This window comes from Salvia miltiorrhiza, chromosome 2, assembly GCF_028751815.1.
Source record: "Salvia miltiorrhiza cultivar Shanhuang (shh) chromosome 2, IMPLAD_Smil_shh, whole genome shotgun sequence".
Lineage (NCBI taxonomy): Eukaryota > Viridiplantae > Streptophyta > Magnoliopsida > Lamiales > Lamiaceae > Salvia > Salvia miltiorrhiza.
The window spans coordinates 30,399,164-30,419,095 of record NC_080388.1 but is presented as its reverse complement, the minus strand read 5'-3'; the positions used below and the strand labels follow the sequence as shown (position 1 = coordinate 30,419,095).

Genomic DNA, 19,932 nt, shown 5'->3' with positions numbered 1-19,932 from the left:
TATATGTTTTATTTGTTGTTGAATCCATAATTAGTCAATGTTATATATTCCAGAGTGACATTCATTAATTCTTATATATTCATGAAGATGTGTTATTTTATGTGCATTTATAGTTTAATACGAATCTAATAACCAGATGGATTATGTGCCACAATAACCAAAAGAATTATGTGCATTTATAATTTTATTCGAACTTAACTCCGTTCATCTATTGACAGAGTATCTTCGTATCATTATGTTATTTAATATGATGCTGGGCGACAATTCATCCCTTTAATTTTGACGAAGGATTACAGTTAAAGACAAATTGATTATGTGCATTTAGAATTTTTTATGAACGTCAATTCGTTCAGCAGTTCACATAGTATGTTCGTAACATTACGTCCTAAATTCGTCCTTTTTAGTTTAACGAATATTTACAAGTATTATATTGCAAAAATTGAATGACAAATTCATATCTTTTTTAACCATTATGTACCAAAACACTTAGAGTATGCAGTTTGATTATGTGCATTTATAATTTGTACAACGATGATAACTTTGTTTATCCATTGACAGAGTATGTTCGTATACATTATCATATTTAATTTACAGTTACCACTTGCAGAACTCACATATTCAAGAACACCAGATGGCCAATTGTGTTATCCGCTCTGCGATGATTCTAAGAAACCTCACAATGGCATGATATTTAGCACCTTAGCAGAAGCTGTTAAGTTTTATAAAGATTATGCCAAAGTTTGTGGATTCGACACCCGAATGAGCACAAACCGAAAAAAGAAAGATGATACAATCACCTGGCAATATGTGGTTTGTAACAGGGAAGGAGTATGGAAAAAGACAAACGAACCTCAGATGCGCACCAATGATTCCGGCACAAAGAAACGAAAGACAACATCTTGCAAGGTTGCTTGTAAAGCTAAAGTTATTATTAAGATTGCTATGGAAAGCTGCTACAAGCTTACTCAATTTTGGGAGGGTCATACACATTCCATGGTACCACTACCAGCTAGAGACCTTATGCAAAGTAACAGGAATCTTGATGAATTTCAACAAAGGTTCATAATTTCTGGTATAAAGGCTAGCATTGGTCCGATGGTTCATTCCGTATGTTCAGAGAGATCATGGGCAGTTACGATCGAATTGGATGCACAGGTAATGATTTCAAGAATTTTGCTAGGGATTTGAAAGTGCATTCCAAAGGATTCGATGCACATATGTTGTTGGAATTATTTACGAATAAGCAGGATCTTGGTAATGGTTTTAAATTCTTCCACGACGTAGATGAAGAGAATAAATTGCGTCGAATCATCTGGGCTGATGGAACTTCGATTAAGAATTTCAGCTTGTTTGGAGAGGCTGTGTCCTTTGATGCCAAATTTATGTTCATATTTATTTTTTGTAAAAATATTGCAGTTCATAATATTCTAACATTATTATGTTAATTTATTTTCATATGAAAATATCGATGAACACTAGTATGTTCACTAGTATGTTAATTAGTGTTTTACGAAAATATCCAAATACATTATTATGTGCATTCATTTTTTACGAACATATCAACGACTACTATTATGTTCATTTTTTCTTTTATGAACGCATTCACGAACATATGTATGTACACTTGTGTTTTATACGAACACTGTGTTCTGTGGATTCATTGTTGACGGAATTGGCTCCTCATCAAATTAACTTTCCATCAATAAAAAATTTGTTTCACTATATCTATGACAATTAATGAAAATATCAAATATTCACAAGATGATTCATCACTCTTTGATATACCAAGATCGACGCACATGATTTGGTGCTCGTTGTTCGAATGTTTGATTTACAATTATTCCAACAATTAATGGTTAGTAACTAGGTGAATGTATTTTAATCATTAAGGAGAATGTATTTTTATCGTGAATGTATTTTAATCGTTAATCTCGATTAAATTAAAAATCTAATCATATTTTTCGTGTACTATGTTGAATATTAATGAAATAGGGATGCTTAATTAATAATTGTAGAATATGACCTCAAGAGCATTTTAAAAACACATCAATAATTCTGTATTGAACGATCTTTCACAAGTTGGATTCATACGAAAATGTCGATGAACATCGGTATGTTCATTAGTATGTTATTTTTTTTACGAAAATATCGAATAACATTAGTATGTTCATTTATTTTTTACGAACATAACAACGAATACTATTATGTTCATTTGTTCGTTTACGAGCACGACAACGAACATGTTGAATGTTCATTATTATTATGTACGAACACTGTGTTTTGTGGATGCATAGTTCATGGAATTGAATCTTCATCAAATTACTTCTCCAATGTAAAAATATTTGCTTGACTATATCTATGACATTTAACGTAAATATCAAGTATTCATAAGATGAATCCTCACTCTTTGATATACCAGGATTGACGCACATGATTTCATGCTTGTTGTTTAAATTGTTGATGGTTTCCAAATAACTCAATCATATTAAAAAATTCATAGTTTACTTTTTTTGAAACAAATTTATGTTTGCAATTATTAGCGAAAAAGTGAATTTTTCAAATTTATATTTATATTTATGTTATTGTAAAAATATTACAGTTCATAATTTGTTAACTTTATTATGTTAGTTTGCTTTCATACGAAGGCATAAGTGAACATTAGTATGTTCGTTAGTATGTTATTTGTTTTTTAACGACAATACTAAGGAACATTAGTGCGTGCATTTATTTTTTACGAACATGGCAACGAATACTATTTCGTTTATTTTGTCTTTTACTAACAAATCAACGAACATTTTTAATGTACATTTGTCTTTTGTGGATGCATTGATAAAGGGAAAAACTTAAACTATGCATATAAGTAATAAAATAAAAATTGCCATCAGAAAAAACTTAATATAATACTTATTTTAATAAAAAAAATACAGTTAAACATGCTGATAAAGTTTAAATAAAAATAATGAGAATGAATATGTATTTTATGTGGTTCAAATGAATAAAGTTTAAAAACAATAGTTCAAAATTTGTAGATTTTCGTAAAGTCGTTTCTCATTTTCTGCGGTCAAATATATCTACTATTATTAATTTACTTAACTTGTAAAGAACAAGATTACGAGATTTTGCGATCATATCATCTTCATGTTCAAATAACATTATAAATAAACGTCCAACGAACTGACCCATAAATGTCTGTTCACACAATTTAAAAATATATGAATAATAAATTATTAATGCACAGGAGGACTACATTTGTAAAAAAACTAGCAAACACATGCAACATGAATATATATAAAAAAAAAAAAGAATCGTCATATAATATAAAAATTCAATAAATCATCAAAAAATAACAAAAATAATATAAAGACAATATTTGATACGTCCAACAAAAACGTGGAAATGTTAAGAACACCACCAAAATTAATCTAGAGAACTGTATTATCAACCTAACAGGATATACCATCAAATTTGGTTGGATTCACTGCGAGCTCAGAACCATAAGTTGCAGAAGAATCCATTAAAACTCTATCCTTAAACTTGTTCTTGTCCCATGAAATTATAGATACGCAATATCTCATCCTCAATATGTGTAGATGAAGGTTTTCTGCGTTCAATAAACCAGTCATCCAACTAGTTGATGTATCGCCAGCAAAAGTCTCCATATGCCTCATCAAATACAAAGAAGAGTCAATTGTGTTCTTTTTATTTGCCCAGTTGAGTTGAACGACTTCAATTGTTGATTTTGCAACTGACGCCGCACTCAAATGTTCTCCATTGTCGTTTAGAAATTCGGACAATAGAGCAGGCTAAAATATAATAAAAGTATGTAAAATATATTAAATCAAGACAACCTTTTGCGTTGTTCCAGTTTAGAAACTTACAAAAACATCACACAAGAGGTCGTAGTTGGTTCCAACAGGAAGATGATTAAACTGTACTGAACTGTTAATAACGAACATCAACTCCTTGCGTAAATCAAAACAAAGAAGATATGGGATGCCATCTGGAAATACAGGGAAAAAAAAACTGAAAAACAATCCAAAAAGTCAGTATTATTATAAGACAAAAAATTCGTGTAAATAAGCATTCAAAAAATTACCATGTCAATTACACCCAGAGAGTTGGTTTGATACAAACGCAACTCACACTCCAATCCATCAGAGAATGTTCGTTTTCGGTTCACATGTGACATTTCATTGTTGTATATGCAATCAATCTGTGTTCCAGCACTTCAAATAAAAATTTCATACAATATATTCACAAAGCACTGTTACATACAGATTTAACTTCGAATACTTGCATATATGTCTGTAGAGGCAAAGAATCGTATTGGTTGTTTCACAGCATCAGATATAGACACGTGGTTCAACATAATCGACCATGCATTAACTATCGATGGCTGCACTAGACATCCTCTTCTCATAGAAACGAAATCATATCTACGTAACTCAACATCTTTTACCATGAAAAGAACCTTGCCACTGTAAACATAAATACATTAAAATTAAATAATATACTTAATTTTAATATAGATGTTATAGTTTTTAAAGTTTAGAAATGTTCGTACTCGTCCAGAGAATCATTGTGCATACAATGCATAGCAATCGCCTTTTATCTACAGCTGAGCGGAGTCTTAATGCACACAATATTATAAATATCATATGCTCAATAATTCAATTTCTTGACAGGACGATTCTTCAACACACACCCAAGTATTGGTGATTCTCCTCCAGTACCCTTATTGTTAAATATAAGAACATTGTCATCTCTACTTACAATAACGAAAAGAAAAAGAAAATACTATTGATATGTGCAAGTACAAATAAAAAATGATGAGTGTATCTGGGAAAAATTTAAAAATCAGAACAAATGAACCTAAAATTACTATTCATAAGAAATCACTTGTACCTGGAACGACAAATTCATTTCCATGCTCCAACTCCATAACTAACATAAAAGTATACCATTTAGAATGTTAATGAACAAGAACGTGTATAAAATAACTTTACATGAATGAATAAATTTTGATCAACACATTATTTTCCGAACATTAATTCATTATAATTAACAATAAGTTCATCAAAACATAGTAAAAAGGATTTAAAAATACAACCAGTTCATCGAATACAATTAAAAAAGACAAATTCCAAATAGTTCAAGGATTCGTATGACCAAATTATCATAAAAATTGAGGGTTTAACCAGTAAATCAATTGATATGTATTACGATATAATGTGTCTATTTTGAATTCAGAAAGTATAGATTTTGAATCCTTAAAAAATAAAACCCTTCTCACCGGCGATTGAGAAGACGCCGAATCACCAGCGCGATACCAAATTCTTCAATTATATCTTCTGTGAAAATATTTCTTGGAAGGGAAAATATAATCGCCATTGTTTTGGAACAGCTTCCCTTCGAATGGAAAATGCGTGATTCACGGGATATATTAAACAGCATCATTTCGTTGAAATAGAAGTTCACGTTTTTACCCTCAGCGGTTCATTAAAACCAGATAAATAATAAGTAATTTCATTAAAACAATAAATCCGAAAAAAATCTAGATCGTTGATTTGAGTGAGATCAACGCACAAGGATTGGTCTTTATTCTCCATCTAAGGCAATGGTTGTCATAGAATGCAACCCTATATATATATATATATATATGGAGAGGTTCAAATAAGAACCACTAATAAAATAAGAACGGAGAACCATTTTAAGTCATTCGATCATCAAGATCTACGGTGGATGTATCATCTTGGTGGATGAATGCAGATCCTGGGTTCGAATCCTGAAGGAAGCAATTTTTTTTATTTTTTTGAGTGCATTAATTTTAACAGCGAATGCATTAATTTTTACAGTGAATGCATTAGATTTGATGGTTCTCACGTTCTCACAAATAATGTAGTTCTCTCTAGAACCACACCCTATATATATATATATATATATATATATATATATATATATATATATGGTAGTTCAAATAAAAATCATTTTATTGTAAGAACTTAGAACTAATTATTTTTTCATCTTAACGGCGATATGATTAAATCCTATTTCAAAGGTTGTTTCTTAAGATCAACTTTGTTGTGATTTTTAAGGGATTTATAGTCTTTTTCTATAGTAGTTTTTTATTTCTAATATACAATAGGTATTATAGGCAAATTAAAATATAATAAATTTTAAATCGTGTCCATTAAAGTATTATTGATTAAGGGTATAGATTAGTTCTAAATTCTTATCTTAAGGGTGATTTTTATTTTAACCCAATTAAAGTATTATATACGTTGGAACCTGAATTGGTCTGCCATGGGGTCGAAGATAATTTTTTAGGGAATATAAATAGAATTAATAACATCAAAGTCATATATATTAAATTAAAGTAAATCAAGTATGTTTTTAAATTGAAACTGGAGAGTTGGATATCATGAAGTATAATATTACAATAATCATTACAACCTCAAAATTACAAATATATGTATTTTCTATTTTTGTCAAATAAAATTTTATTGATAAGTGGAATACTAATACAAAGATTTTTAGATATTTAATAGTTTCTAGATTATAATGATTTTTAGATATTTAATGATTTTTGGATATGGAAATTGATTAAAAATAAAAAATAAATATGAATGAGAATTGAGGAAAATTAGAATGGAGTGATTGTAAGACGCCGCGTAGGAAAGAATTTATTTTGTTGGAATATTTATATAATGATTTTTTAGATATTTAGTTTTTAAATATATCATGATTTTTAGATTTTTAATGGTTTTTAGATATAGAAATTGATAAAAATTTAGAAAAAAATAAGAATGAATGAGAATTGAGGAAAATTAGAATGGAGTGATTGTACGACGCCGCGTAGGATAGAATTTATTTTGTTGGAATATTTATTTAATGATATTTTAGATATTTAGTTTTTTAAATGTATCATGATTTTTAGATATAGAAATGGGTTAAAATTTAGAAAAAAATAAGAATGAATGAGAATTGAGAAAAATTAAAAAGGAGTGATTATAGGATGTCATGTAGGATATGATTTATTTTGCTTTAATATATAGATGTCATTTTTCATTAAGATAGGTGCTTCAGACCATGGTGAAGTGCCCGGACTAATATAACCTATCAAACCACTATTGTCTAATTCGCTGAAATTCGATGGGATCATTTTACATTGTTATTATAATTATTTTATACTATATTATTTTTATTAGTTATGAAGGAAATTATTTACGTTGTTGTAGTGGGCAAAATCCGTCAACTTGGCTCAAGCCCAATTAACATTGCAAATTGGACCAATGAGCTAAACAACCCGGCCTGTCCAGCCCGACAAACTTCGAACCAACTTGGATCGATAACGAGGCTGGCTCAATTACTTAAGAAAACTTGTTCGCCTAGCCCGATAAGTCAAGTTATACTTATTGCAAGATCAACCTGGACCGACCCAGGTTGACTATCCCACTTCAAGTCCAATTTGTCTCAACATTGAGACCGAATAATTCGCACTCAGCCTAAGCCCATCAAGCTAGCTCGTCAATCTGGCACGAACCTACAAAGCCCAATTACTCGAACAGATTGGTCCATTTAGCCCGGAAAGCTATAGATCGACTTGAATCCACAACCTAGCTAGATATATCGCATGCGACCCAAGGGTTATTGTTAACCTAGATTGACGAAGTTACAAGGCCCATCTGTCAAACCCTAAAAGACGACTCTCAGCCGTCAAACCCTAAAAGACGTCTCCCACCAACCTGAAGCACTCAGAATGTAAATCTTTATGATCCCATCCAAATCGCAACAACCTGGGAGATAGGGTTTTGACAAGGCCAGACTGTACAAACCCTTGCGATTGGATGTCATCTATATAAACATTCAGAGTAGGTCACAAAAGGACACGGAAAATCCTACTTGCTCTCTACATCTTGAATTCTCTCTACTCTGCCACCAAGTTGATTGCTCTTCTAAGTCGGAAATAGCCAACTTGGCCTATCTCTGCCTCCCACCTTCCATTATCACAACATGCCGTCACCGTTTCCACCCTCCGATGCCGCTGACACCTTGGAATAACCAATCATTCCAACCTATCTTTCTCTCTTATTTCAATTTGTTAGTCATTCTATTTTGCTATTCCTTTACTGACTTGAGCGTCGGAGGTTCTACGGTCGACACCCCCTCCCGGTGCTCAACCTAGGGTTCTTACGTGTTCTTGTGTTAACAGGTTGCTAGTGCCCAATCTATCCGGACGTGCAGACGTCAACTTCAATTGTAGATTTTAGACTCTACAATTTGGCGCCCACCGTGGGGCCCTAGCAATCAAGCGAATCAACGCACGTTCCGTAGATCTCTACGAACATCAATCATGTCTGACGGTCGTGACGGATCTAAAACTCCCTACGCACCCCACGTGGCTGCTCAGATTGCTCAGGCTGAACTAGCCGCCTAGATCGCTTCTCTGACAGAACAGATGAATCAGGAGCGGGAGAGATGCAAGAAGTTAGAAAATGAGAACGCCAACTTGTATGACCATCTCGAAGCTGTGGAGCCTATCGAGATCATTAAACCTCCTGGCTTACGAGCCCAAGTGTCTTCCATGCAGCCTCTAGGAGATACACCGATCACTCGTAAGGATGTATCCAACCATCTCGTGATGGATCCATCATCTTCGGTAAGAAACCGCAATGTCATTAGTAACTTGACTGATCCAGGCCGTGCTACTTTGAATGCAGGTACTAACATTATAACGTCCACACTGGAGCAAGCGAGTGAGCTTGGCCAATTCAACCTGGACGCCAGACCTACAGGAACACTCCGACAAGATGGAACAACCATCACCGAGGGATCTTGCCCGAACCAACTTCACCACCCCGGGCGTAGCAATGAGCAATGCCGTCATAGGAGGCACACAACCTACTATATTGGGGCCCAATCTGGCGATCACGCCAAGTCAAGTTAACCAATAGGCGAACGGACACGATCAGAGGGAGATCACCCAAGAACAGCTGTTTGGCAATAAATTCGCCCAACCAGACGCGACCGCCCCGTACGCAATCAGAGATGAGGACCTAGCAAGAAAATTGACCAAAATTGAGGCCTAGATCCAGTGAATTCCAGGTGTCCCGACACCCATCCACAAAAGTTCAGAGAATTGCTACGCAGACTCGCCATTCGTGGATGAAATTGCCCTGGTTGAAATGCCCGTCAAGTTCAACTTTCCAAGCATGCAAATGTTTGATAGCACAACAGATCCAACCGACCACATAGCTTAATACAAGTAAAGGATGTTCACTGTCGCAATTCCTCGTTAATTGAGGCAGGCCTGCATGTGTAAGGGGTTCGGTTATAGTCTAATAGGACCGGCCCTCCAGTGGTACACTAACCTTCCAAATTATTCTATTTCAAGTTTTGCTCAACTAACCGATATATTTATGTAGCAATATGCTAGTAGCAGGAAACTTGAAAAGATATCGGAGGATCTTTACTGTTGGATTTGTATACTGAAAACAAGAATGTTTTACGCTTGTATACAATGATTCATGTGTTCACTATTTTATCTCCTATCTGATTGTGTTCATGATTGCATATGTAAGTCCTTTATCTCTATATAAGTAGATTATATGGTGATTAACAGATTACAGAAGGTCATATAATTAGAATAAACTTAAGATATATAAATAGATCACAGCCGAGATGACTCTAGGATGAGTCGTTGGTATAGGCTGCAGTATAGATGGAAATAGTTTATCTTGACTATTTGTCTACACTGGTACGCCATAACGTATTGATAGGATCACAGTGAGATGTATTTTTCTATCTGACATAAGTGAAGAATCAAGATCTCGGTGACTTAATAAAATCTTAATACTAATAAGATTTCAGATATATATGTTGATTCGTGTATCACTTTGATTTACTATGGGTGAGAGTTATATATTAACTTGAGTACTCTGTATCTTGGGTGATAGCGGTCAATATATGATATTTGGTTATCTGTATTAGTACCCGTATTCGGTATAGGATAATGACATCCCCTTAAGGAGCTCAATAAGGTTTATTGCGTTAAACCCTGCAGGTTGATTAAGTTCAGGCGCAATAATAAGGTTTGAGTGGTATTGCTTAAGGATTACAAATAGATCAATTAATTTAAGCTGTCAGAGCTTTAATAATTAATTAATGGATGTCGGATATTTTAAATACGGAGATTTAATAAGTCTAAATACAAGCCCCGACTCATCATCAATAATAAAGGGGTAAGTCAGTATTGATTCTCTAGTGGAATGAATTAATACTTATGAATTAACTATGATCTGGGCTGATCATAAGAATTAATTCATTAGAGGCCCATCTTTATTCCTTGTATCTGATCCCTGGATTGCCTAAAGTCTCCTGAGCCCAGGAAAGAGTAAGGGACGCCTATTACAGTTATCGGGGCCCTAGGACTGTGTATTGTCTATAAATACAACTATCTGCTCTCAGAATAATACACACAAAAAATAGGGTTTTAGAGAGAGCAGTAGGGGGCGCCGTTTTCTAGGTGGTCGAATTCTCTGTGGGAGTTCTCATAGTTCGTTGTCCATCCAATGTTGAGAATTGAGAGGGATACAGTTCAGAAGGTCAGAACTGGAGTCATTCGATTCAGCCGTTAACAGCCTCTGCATCCAATTCACAAGTAAGTAATTCTAACTCCAATGTGCAACACTTAAATTCATAGAAGCATGTTAGGAATTAATCATTGTATGGTGAATTAAGATATCCGAGAAATGATCCATGTGGGGCTAAATCCTTCACTTTACGTCGTGGTCCAACGACGTGACGAATCTCTTCGAGACTACATCGGTCGATTCAACAAGGAGAAGGTGTCCATCACAAATTGCAACACTCAGACAACGATCACCGCCTTTCGAAAGGGTCTCCTGCCCGACTCAAAACTCCACAAAGATCTCATCGAATACCCTTGTAGAACAATGGAAGATGTCCTCGTCAAGGCATGGGCACAAATCAAGTGGGAGGAAGATCAATACAACCATCACCGATCTTCACCAAGCAGAAACTCTAGAAGAGATTCCAGGGTGGATAGACGGATGAGTGACAGGCTCTCTGAGCCTTACTCACCTCCACGAAAAGAATACAGAAAGAAACAATATGACAACCCCTACGAGTCGCGACCACGTGAAAGGGCAAATATACCTTGAAGAAAAAGGCTTGAAAAAGTTTATGGGCCGCCGAACTACCTGGAGTGCTCTGGTCATACCAAACGACCACTAGAACCTCAACTCGAGAAATTCCATTCTCATTAGCTTACGGGATGGAGGCAGTCATTCCAATCGAAAGCACAGTACTCACCTCCAGGACCGAGGTTGCCTCAGATAGCCAAAACGACCAAGCAATATGTCATGAGCTCGACACACTTGACAAAAAAAGAGATATGGCAAGGCTACGGCTTGCATCCTACAAACAAAGTGTTGCTAGACACTACAACATGCATGTTCACACTTGAACGTTCAAGTTGGACGATTGATTACTTCGACGTGTATTCCAAAATACCAAGGAGATGGGAGTTGGCAGGTTGGGTCCAACCTGGGAAGGTCCGTACCTAATCACCAAGGTGTTCGGGAACAGAGACTACAAACTTCAAGATAAAGATGGACGCAACATCGACAACAGTCGAAATGCCATCCATCTTCTACAATATCATTTCTAAACTCTTCATTTGATTTATATTTTTCTATTAAGTTTATCATTTTTTCACACTATTACTAACAGTTCTATTTAGACCAAGTCGGAACTACATCGAACTTGATCCCGTCAAAGGGTATGTAGGTAATTCTATGGAGCATGACTCTACGGAGCACAGTCCGGCCTAAGAACTACATTGGGCTTGATCCTCGTAAGAGGTATGTAGGCAACTCTCCGGAGTGCAGAACCTCAAATCAACACGTCTCAATCTGACCCATCCCTCCATGATGTTAACATCTTGCGAGGTACAAGTCGCCAATAATGACTCGTCTGCGCCAACAATATAAACCTATATCAAGAAATTCATCTCTAGTCATCAAGTCAGATGGACTACCCAGCTTGGAACAAATCGACGATTATAGTCAAGAAGTTTGTACACATTTATCTTTTATAAGTCATAATATGACACATATTCATGTATTCTCATCATATTGTACTAGCCACAATTGGTTGAGTTAGTACGACTCAATAAAAATCAACTTGCTTCAATTTCAAGTATTTGACTTAGGCAATTCAGAACCAACAACACTACAATTCCAGAATGTGATTTAAAAAAAATCCCAAGCCGGCATGTTCCATGAAACTATTTAATTAGTTGGCACACCAAGATGGGGCACAACTCACCCAAGTCAAACACAATCACAAGTTGGCTAGTGTCAGCCGGTTTCAACTTAGATTACCAAATAAAAATCAAAGTGTTATTCCAATTCATGAGGAAGTTACTTTGCTCATATAGTAACAAGGAGTACTCGTCCCAGCTTGGCAAAATAAATTCAAATCATACACAAGATAGCGCATATGAGTCCTGCCTGGCTTCGTCTAAATACAAAAAAAGAACATGGGAAAAGAAAATCCCAATTTATCAATATAATATTTCAGCCTATGTTGGCAAACGTATCCAACTTGGCCCACATATTTACAGACTGACACTTTCATCCCACGTTGGCAGACAGGTTCAACTTGGCTCACATATGTACAGGCTGACACTTTCATTCCATGATTGGCAAATAATTTCTACTCTCTACCTGAAGATGAAGTTCCCTTTTTAAGGAGGCAAAATCGGAGAAGTTTGGGTAGATCAAGCCGTGTCGAAGAAATGTCACGTACAAGTGTTAACTCAATACTCGGGACAAAAAAGGGAAAGGTCAGTACACCAAACAGAGACAAGTAAGAAGGGGAAAACTGGAACGATTACGGCTTCAGAGCCCGAACGGAAAGAAATCGCAGAGCTGCAGGGGGAAATGATAAGATCCCCCCCGTCACCACCAATGATACGTGCATGGTTATTGAGCTTTTCACGGATAAGAAGGGATTCACTACCAAAATCGAGGCACATATGGAACCAAAACTGCAAAAAAAGGTAATAGCTTGCCTGCGCAAGAATGCCAATGTATTTGCGTTCAGCACGGCGGACCTAAAGGGAATCGACAGAGAGCTAGCCGAGCATCGATTGAATGTAGACCCCACAATTAAGCCAGTGAGACAAAAGACGAGGCACTTCGGTGCTGAAAAAGACGCCGCTATTCGGGAGCAGGTACAAGCATTGCTAGAGGCTGGACATATTGTGGAAGTTCAGTATCCGGAATGGGTGTCCAATGCTGTTATGGTGGAAAAGAAAGCTAAGACCTGGAGGATGTGCGTGGACTACCGGGACCTCAATGCGGCCTGTCCGAAGGATTGTTACCCATTGCCACGGATCGATCAACTAGTGGATGCTACATCAGGGTGCGAACTTTTGTCGATGATTGACGCTTACCAAGGGTACCATCAAGTTAAGATGTATAGGAACGATGTTATCAAAACGGCATTCGCAGTCTGCGCAGGGATCTTCGCATATGTGAGTATGCCGTTTGGACTAAAAAACGCGGGGGCTACGTACCAGAGGATGATGGACAGAATTTTCAAGGATCAATTAAAAGAGAATGTGTCGGTCTATGTAGACGACATGTTAGTGCGCAGCGCTGAAGCACGTACACATGCGGATGACTTGGAGGAAATTTTCTCGGTTGTGCGAAGACACAAGCTCATGCTCAATCCATCCAAGTGCACTTTCGGGGTTCAGTCGGGAAAATTTCTGGGATACAAGGTTACACCTGAGGGGATAGAGGTGAATGCAGACAAAGTTCGAGCTATTCTTGACATGACAGCGCCGCGGAACATTAAAGAAATACAAACACTGAATGGAAGAATAACCGCGCTAAGTCGGTTCATATCAAAGTTGGCAGAAAGAAGTCTGCCTTTTTTCAAAATTCTAAGAAAAGGAAGTCGGTTCGAGTGGAGTAATGAGTGCCAGTAAGCCTTTGAGGACCTCAAGGACTATCTCAAAGAACTACCCATCTTGACCAAGCCAGTACCAGGAGAACCATTATATCTATACACTTCAGTGGCGGTAGAGTCGCTGAGCGCTGTGCTAGTTCGAGAGGAAAGAGCTATGCAGAAGCCAGTTTACTTTGTGAGCAAAATCATCCAGGGAGCAGAGATTAGATACACCGCCGTGGAAAAGACAGCTTACACTGTTATGATCACGGCAAGAAAATTGCGCCCTTACTTTTTATCACATAAAGTTATCGTCAGAACAGCGCTGCCTTTTCAGCAAATTCTGGGGAGGCCAGACCTTGCAGGAAGAATGGTAAAATGGGCCATTGAATTGGGCGAATATGATGTGACGTTCGAACCTTGTACAACCATTAAAGCGCAGGTCTTGGCTGATTTCATCCAAGAAACCACAAGATGGCCATTGCGGGGACCATGGACGGCGCAGGTCGACGGCTCCGTCACCAAGGAAGGGTGTGGAGTCGGAATATATATCGAATCACCGAAAGTTGGAGCCTACCAGTTTGCGATCAAGTTCGAGGACAGGCTGTCGAATAATGAAACAGAATATGAGGCAGTGATAAGGGCCGCCCACATCTTGAAGGAGCTTAGAGCAGACACAGCTATAATCAAGACCGATTCACAACTAGTAGCCCAGCAGTTGAGGGGTGAATGCGAGGTCCGCGACGACAGAATGAAAGCTTATTATGATCAGATGCAGCAAATCAAGGAAAAATTTGAAGAATTGGAAATAGTACAAGTACCCCGAGAGGAAAATCGAAAGGCTGATCTTCTGGCGAGGATGGCCAGTGCCGTTGAGCAATCATGGAACGATGAAATCACACTCCTGTTTGAGCCAAAGAGGAGTTCAGAGGTCCAGGTCTGCGCAGTCGAAGTTGGGAACGATTGGCGAGCTTCAATTATTCATTTTTTACGAACAGGGGAAAGAATGGAGGGAGACACCTCAAAGTACGCTAAATATGAGAATTTTTGCTTGATCAGCGACCAGCTTTATAAAAGATCTTTCACACACCCGTTCCTTAAATGTTTATCATCGGAAGTGGCAGAGTTTGCTCTAAAAGAAATCCATCAGGGTTGCTGCGGGAACCACGTGGGATATAAAGACTTGACCAGAAAAATAATCAGAACAGGATTTTATTGGCCCGGCATCGACAGAGACACCAAAGCATATGTAAAGAAATGTGGATCTTGCCAGAGACACGCGCCAAGAATCAACACCCCAGGGGAAGAAATGGGGATAATGTACTCGGCACATCCCTTCGACAAATGGGGAATTGATATCGTAGGCAAACTGCCAACGGCACCAGGGGGAAAGTGTTTCTTGATAGTCGTGGTGGATTATTTCTCAAAATGGGTAGAGGCAGAGGCTGTAACAAGGGTGGACGAGGCCACCATCGAAAAGTTCATCTGGAAAAACATCTGTAGCAGATACGGAGTACCCAAAGTTTTAATATCAGACAATGGAGCCCAGTTCACCAGCCAAAGAATCGAAGATTTTTGTTCAAGGATGGATATCAAGCAAAGATTCGTATCAGTGGCTCATCCACAAGCCAACGGTCAAGTAGAGCTGGCCAATCGCACTATTTGTGAGGGCATCAAGAAAAGGTTAGAAAGGAGCAGAGGACGGTGGGCTGAAGAACTAGATACAATTTTGTGGGCATTGCGCACCAGCCCGAAGACGGCAACAGGGGAAGCCCCGTTCACTTTGGTCTATGGTTCAAACGCGGTTATACCTGCAGAAGTAAGGTTAGAGTCGCATCGAATCTGTACATATGATCCAGCGCAGAACGCAGAGCTGCGCCGACTCGAATTGGACTTGATAGACCTTAAAAGAGAAGAAACCCAGGTCAAGGCAGCCAAGTACAAGAGTATTATTAAAGCGGGATACGACAGGAAAGTCAAGCAGCGCCGACTCCAGAAAGGTGACTTAGTACTCAAGCGCGCAGACGCCCTAAAGGCCACCGGGAAATTTGAAGCTACGTGGGAAGGACCTTATATTATCACTGAAGTCTTAGGAGGCGGAGCCTATCATCTGTCTGATCAAGAGGGGAGAACTCTCGCGAGGCCGTGGAACATCAACCACCTCAAGAAATTCTATGTGTGAACTTCAGACATGTTCTGTCATTTTGTAGACCAGATACTCTTTTTCCCCACAGGGGTTTTAATGAGGTCTGGGGCTATGGTCATCATCAATAAAGATCTATGGTTTTAGGGAAAATTCGCCTCTTATATCTTCTTCAGCATAATTTGCAACACAGGTCATGGAGACGGCGCAGACAAATTCAAGGCATTAATTGCATTATTCAAGGCATAAATTGCACGACGAGGGCATTAATTGCACAAATTCAAGGCATTAATTGCATTATTCAAGGCATTAATTGCACGACGAGGGCATTAATTGCACAAATTCAAGGCATTAATTGCATTATTTAAGGCATAAATTGCACGACGAGGGTATTAATTGCACAAATTTAAGGCATTAATTGCATTATTCAAAGCATAAATTGCACGACGAGGGCATTAATTGCACAAATTCAAGGCATTAATTGCATTATCCAAGGCATAAACTGCACGACGAGGGCATTAATTGCATTATTCAAGGCATAAACTGTGCAACGAGGGCTTTAATTGCACAAGCTCAAGGCATCAATGGTACAAGTTTAAGGCATCAATTGCACAAGTTCAACACATCAATGGTACAAGCTCAAGGCATTAATTGCACAATCCAAGGCATAGACTGCACAACGTAGGCATTAATTGGAAAAACTCATCTGCGCTGCTGCTGCTAACTTCACTAAGGACATCACTTACAAAATTCAAGATATTACCCACAACAACGAGGGCAACGATGACAAAATCGCAGGCATTGATCGCAAAATAAGGACATTAATTGCGGAAATGTAGAATTATGGTGATCTAAACCTACGAAAAACATCGCGAAGAAAGAAGGTAAGAAAGATCCATCAGAATAAGGATAATAGACGGGCCAAGCCAATCTGTCATTACAAAAATCCAAAACACTTAAGATAAAATGTTCGAAGTCCTACAAACTAAACAAGGAAACATACAAAAATCTGAAAATTAAGAGGCCGGGGCAGGAGGATCTTCAACATGGATGGACTCATCCGCACTGCTGCTGCCATCCCTTCCGGAGGGTTCACCCTGCGGAGACTCATGAGCTGGAGATGTCGGCGCCGCTACAACTACGGGAGCTGGCTCATAGAACACCCCACCACCTGGGTAGTTACCCCGAACTGATCGGATACGAGAATGAATCTCGTCCAGATAAGGTGTCCTAACAAAAGGCTCAGCAGGAAAAGGGTCAGCGCTGCGGCTCGTCACGAACAAGCTAATAGCCTTGTCTATAACAGGGAACCACCATTCGGGAGTTGTTCGTGAATCAGCATTGATACCCATAATCCTCCCAAGACCACCCGAGTCGATGGCGCTCAGCACCGCCTCGTTCTCACACAGGGCCCTCTGTTCAGGGGAAGCTTGGATCAAATTAAGGGTGATCTGGGTTGACTTTTTGACAAGCCATTGCAGCGCCGGAGCCGCAGCATTCAGCAACTCAGGAGTTCGGACGAATGCAGTGATGGTCTCTATCAGCATGATGCGCAGGAACGCATGACCCTCTGAAGAAAGAAAGTAGCATAGCCGATATTGCTCGGTGCCGCGCTGGAAGGCCATGTTCTCTTTGGCCACGATCTCCTTCTTAAGCGCAGCCAATTTCTCTGAACAATCTTGAGTAACTGCTGCGAGCTCTTTCCCCTTCTCCTAGTTTACGCGCGCCAACTCCCCCCGAACCCGGGCCAGCTCCGTGTCAACGGATAATCTCTCGGCCTTCAACCTCTCGTTCTCCTCTCGCAAACGGCAGGATTCTTCCTCGGCGAGAGTACACCGAGCCAGCGCCACCAAGAATTCCTTGTCTTTGGCTTGAACCTCACCCTCTGCGCGGAGAAAGCTTCGGGAGTAGGCTAGACATTCGACCCTGGCCTGCACAGGAAATGAAGGAGAGAAATTAAAGAAACCCGTTAAATACAACATAAAGAGCGCAGATAATAATTTTTTACCACTTCAATCATCAACACAAGGTTGTCAGCCATCTGCTGGCATCCCCAAGATTCCCGAGCTTGGAGGTCAGAGGGAGTGATCTGGGCGATCATCTGGGACCGACACTCCTCGCCGGTCAGATCCACGAGGGCACGAGGGGCAATGCCCACCCCAGAGGTCGTCTCACCACCGAGAGGACGAGGAGGAGAAGCAAGCATCCGAGCAGCAGAGTCAGCATCCTCTGAGATCAGTTGCGTGGTTTCCGGCTGCACCGTCGGCCTCGTTACCCTCTTTTTCTTCTTTTGCTGGGGTTGTTGCTACGTCGGAGCATCCCTTCGTTTCCTCTGAATCAGGGGATTGCTTTCTTCCGTACCTTCATCATCCAGTTCCTCATCACGAAGCCGAAAAGGACTGGGTTGGGGACGACGAGAGGCCGAAGACCCCTCTGCGATGGCCTGAGCGGCGCTGCCAACGGTCTGCGCAGCTGGGACCGGTTGGCCAGCTCCTAATTGAGTAAAGTTAAAGCTGGCGATGACACCGTGTACCGGTGTTTTCCACGTATCCATACCTGTCATAGATTAACCAACATGAAAAACACGTCAGAAACATATTTCAAGAAACGACGCGAACATCAAATAAGTTAAGAGGAGCGGATACGAATGCAGAACAAAATAAATACTAATATTAAACAGCAACAACACAATCAATACCCGCACGGGACAAAGGATAGCGGGAGAATAAGCCTACGCCGGCCAAGACAGAAGGCCTAGCCACTAGTTCTTTCACCATCAAAACATTTTTATCTCGAGTTGCAGCCAAATGTTTTAGAAGGCTGTCTTTAATATCAGTAACACGTGCAGAACTTGAGGGAGAAAGATGTTTATTACGATGCCACTGAATCTGAGCATCAGCGCCGATGATGTCTGGCCAAGTGCCACGTCGGGTTCGGACAAAAAAGTATTTGTCATGAAAATCCTTATCTAGAGAGGTCAGTTTGTTCATAAAGGCCATGTAGCCCCCAGCCTTGGAAGTAAAATTGTAATGGGACCCGGTTCGTTTTAAAACGTGGGTCTTATGGAATAGGGCGGCGCTGTAAGGATAATTATTAGTGGCGTAGACTATGTGCAATAAATGGGCCCGACGGATAGAGAAAGGAGAAAGTTGGAAAAAGGGAATGCCATACAGATTACATAACTCGATCAAAAAGGGGGAGGGAGGGATTCGCAATCCTGCATCGATTTGATGAAACTAGACCGGAATGACATCGGGATTAATGCCTCTGCGAGTATCAGGCATATCGGAAGCAGGGTCAGCCGGATTTTGGATCCGGATTTTGTAGTCCGGGTCGCCGATATTGATACGAAGAGTATCCCTTATCGCCTTCAGGGACCGGGCAGGCAAAGTGGATTGGGAAAGTTCAGACCCTACGGCGGCCATGGACGATGCAAAGCTCTGAACGGAGAGATAGTACGAAGCGAGAAAGGGAAGGATGACGAAGAAACTGCTAAAAGAAAAAGTAAAGTATTACAAATCAGAGGAAGGAGAGAGGGGATACCTGGTTAGACCTAGCAACGGGGAAGGCGAGGAAACTAGGAGGAGCGATCGGCGGGGAAGAAGAAGAAATTGAAACAGGGATAGAGCACAGAGAAGTGAGAGAAAAAAAGAAGAAAGAAGGAGATGACGGATATTTATAGAGGGAGTGAATTCAAAAAGACAGGGAATGAGGGAAATCATTAGGGCTAAAGCCTAAACAGGAAAAGAAGGGTCCAGATTGAATCACAAAATGGCGGTTGAAAATGGAGGGCGTAGATTGAATCA

At 39.2% G+C, this 19,932-nt stretch overlaps 1 long non-coding RNA gene across 2 annotated transcripts; it reads right to left on the bottom strand.

The window, feature by feature from the left end:
- Positions 1 to 3,305: 3,305 nt before the first annotated feature.
- LOC131013286 (uncharacterized) lies at positions 3,306 to 5,634 on the bottom strand. Of its 2 annotated transcripts, XR_009097621.1 has the most exons (6): positions 5,294 to 5,634; positions 4,906 to 4,944; positions 4,565 to 4,734; positions 4,097 to 4,478; positions 3,879 to 4,023; positions 3,306 to 3,803 (listed from the first exon to the last, which is right to left on the bottom strand). It is a non-coding gene; the product is annotated as an uncharacterized LOC131013286 (long non-coding RNA). The 2 variants fall into 2 exon arrangements; XR_009097622.1 differs by lacking the exon at positions 4,565 to 4,734 and having other exon boundaries at positions 4,097 to 4,213.
- Positions 5,635 to 19,932: the final 14,298 nt, after the last annotated feature.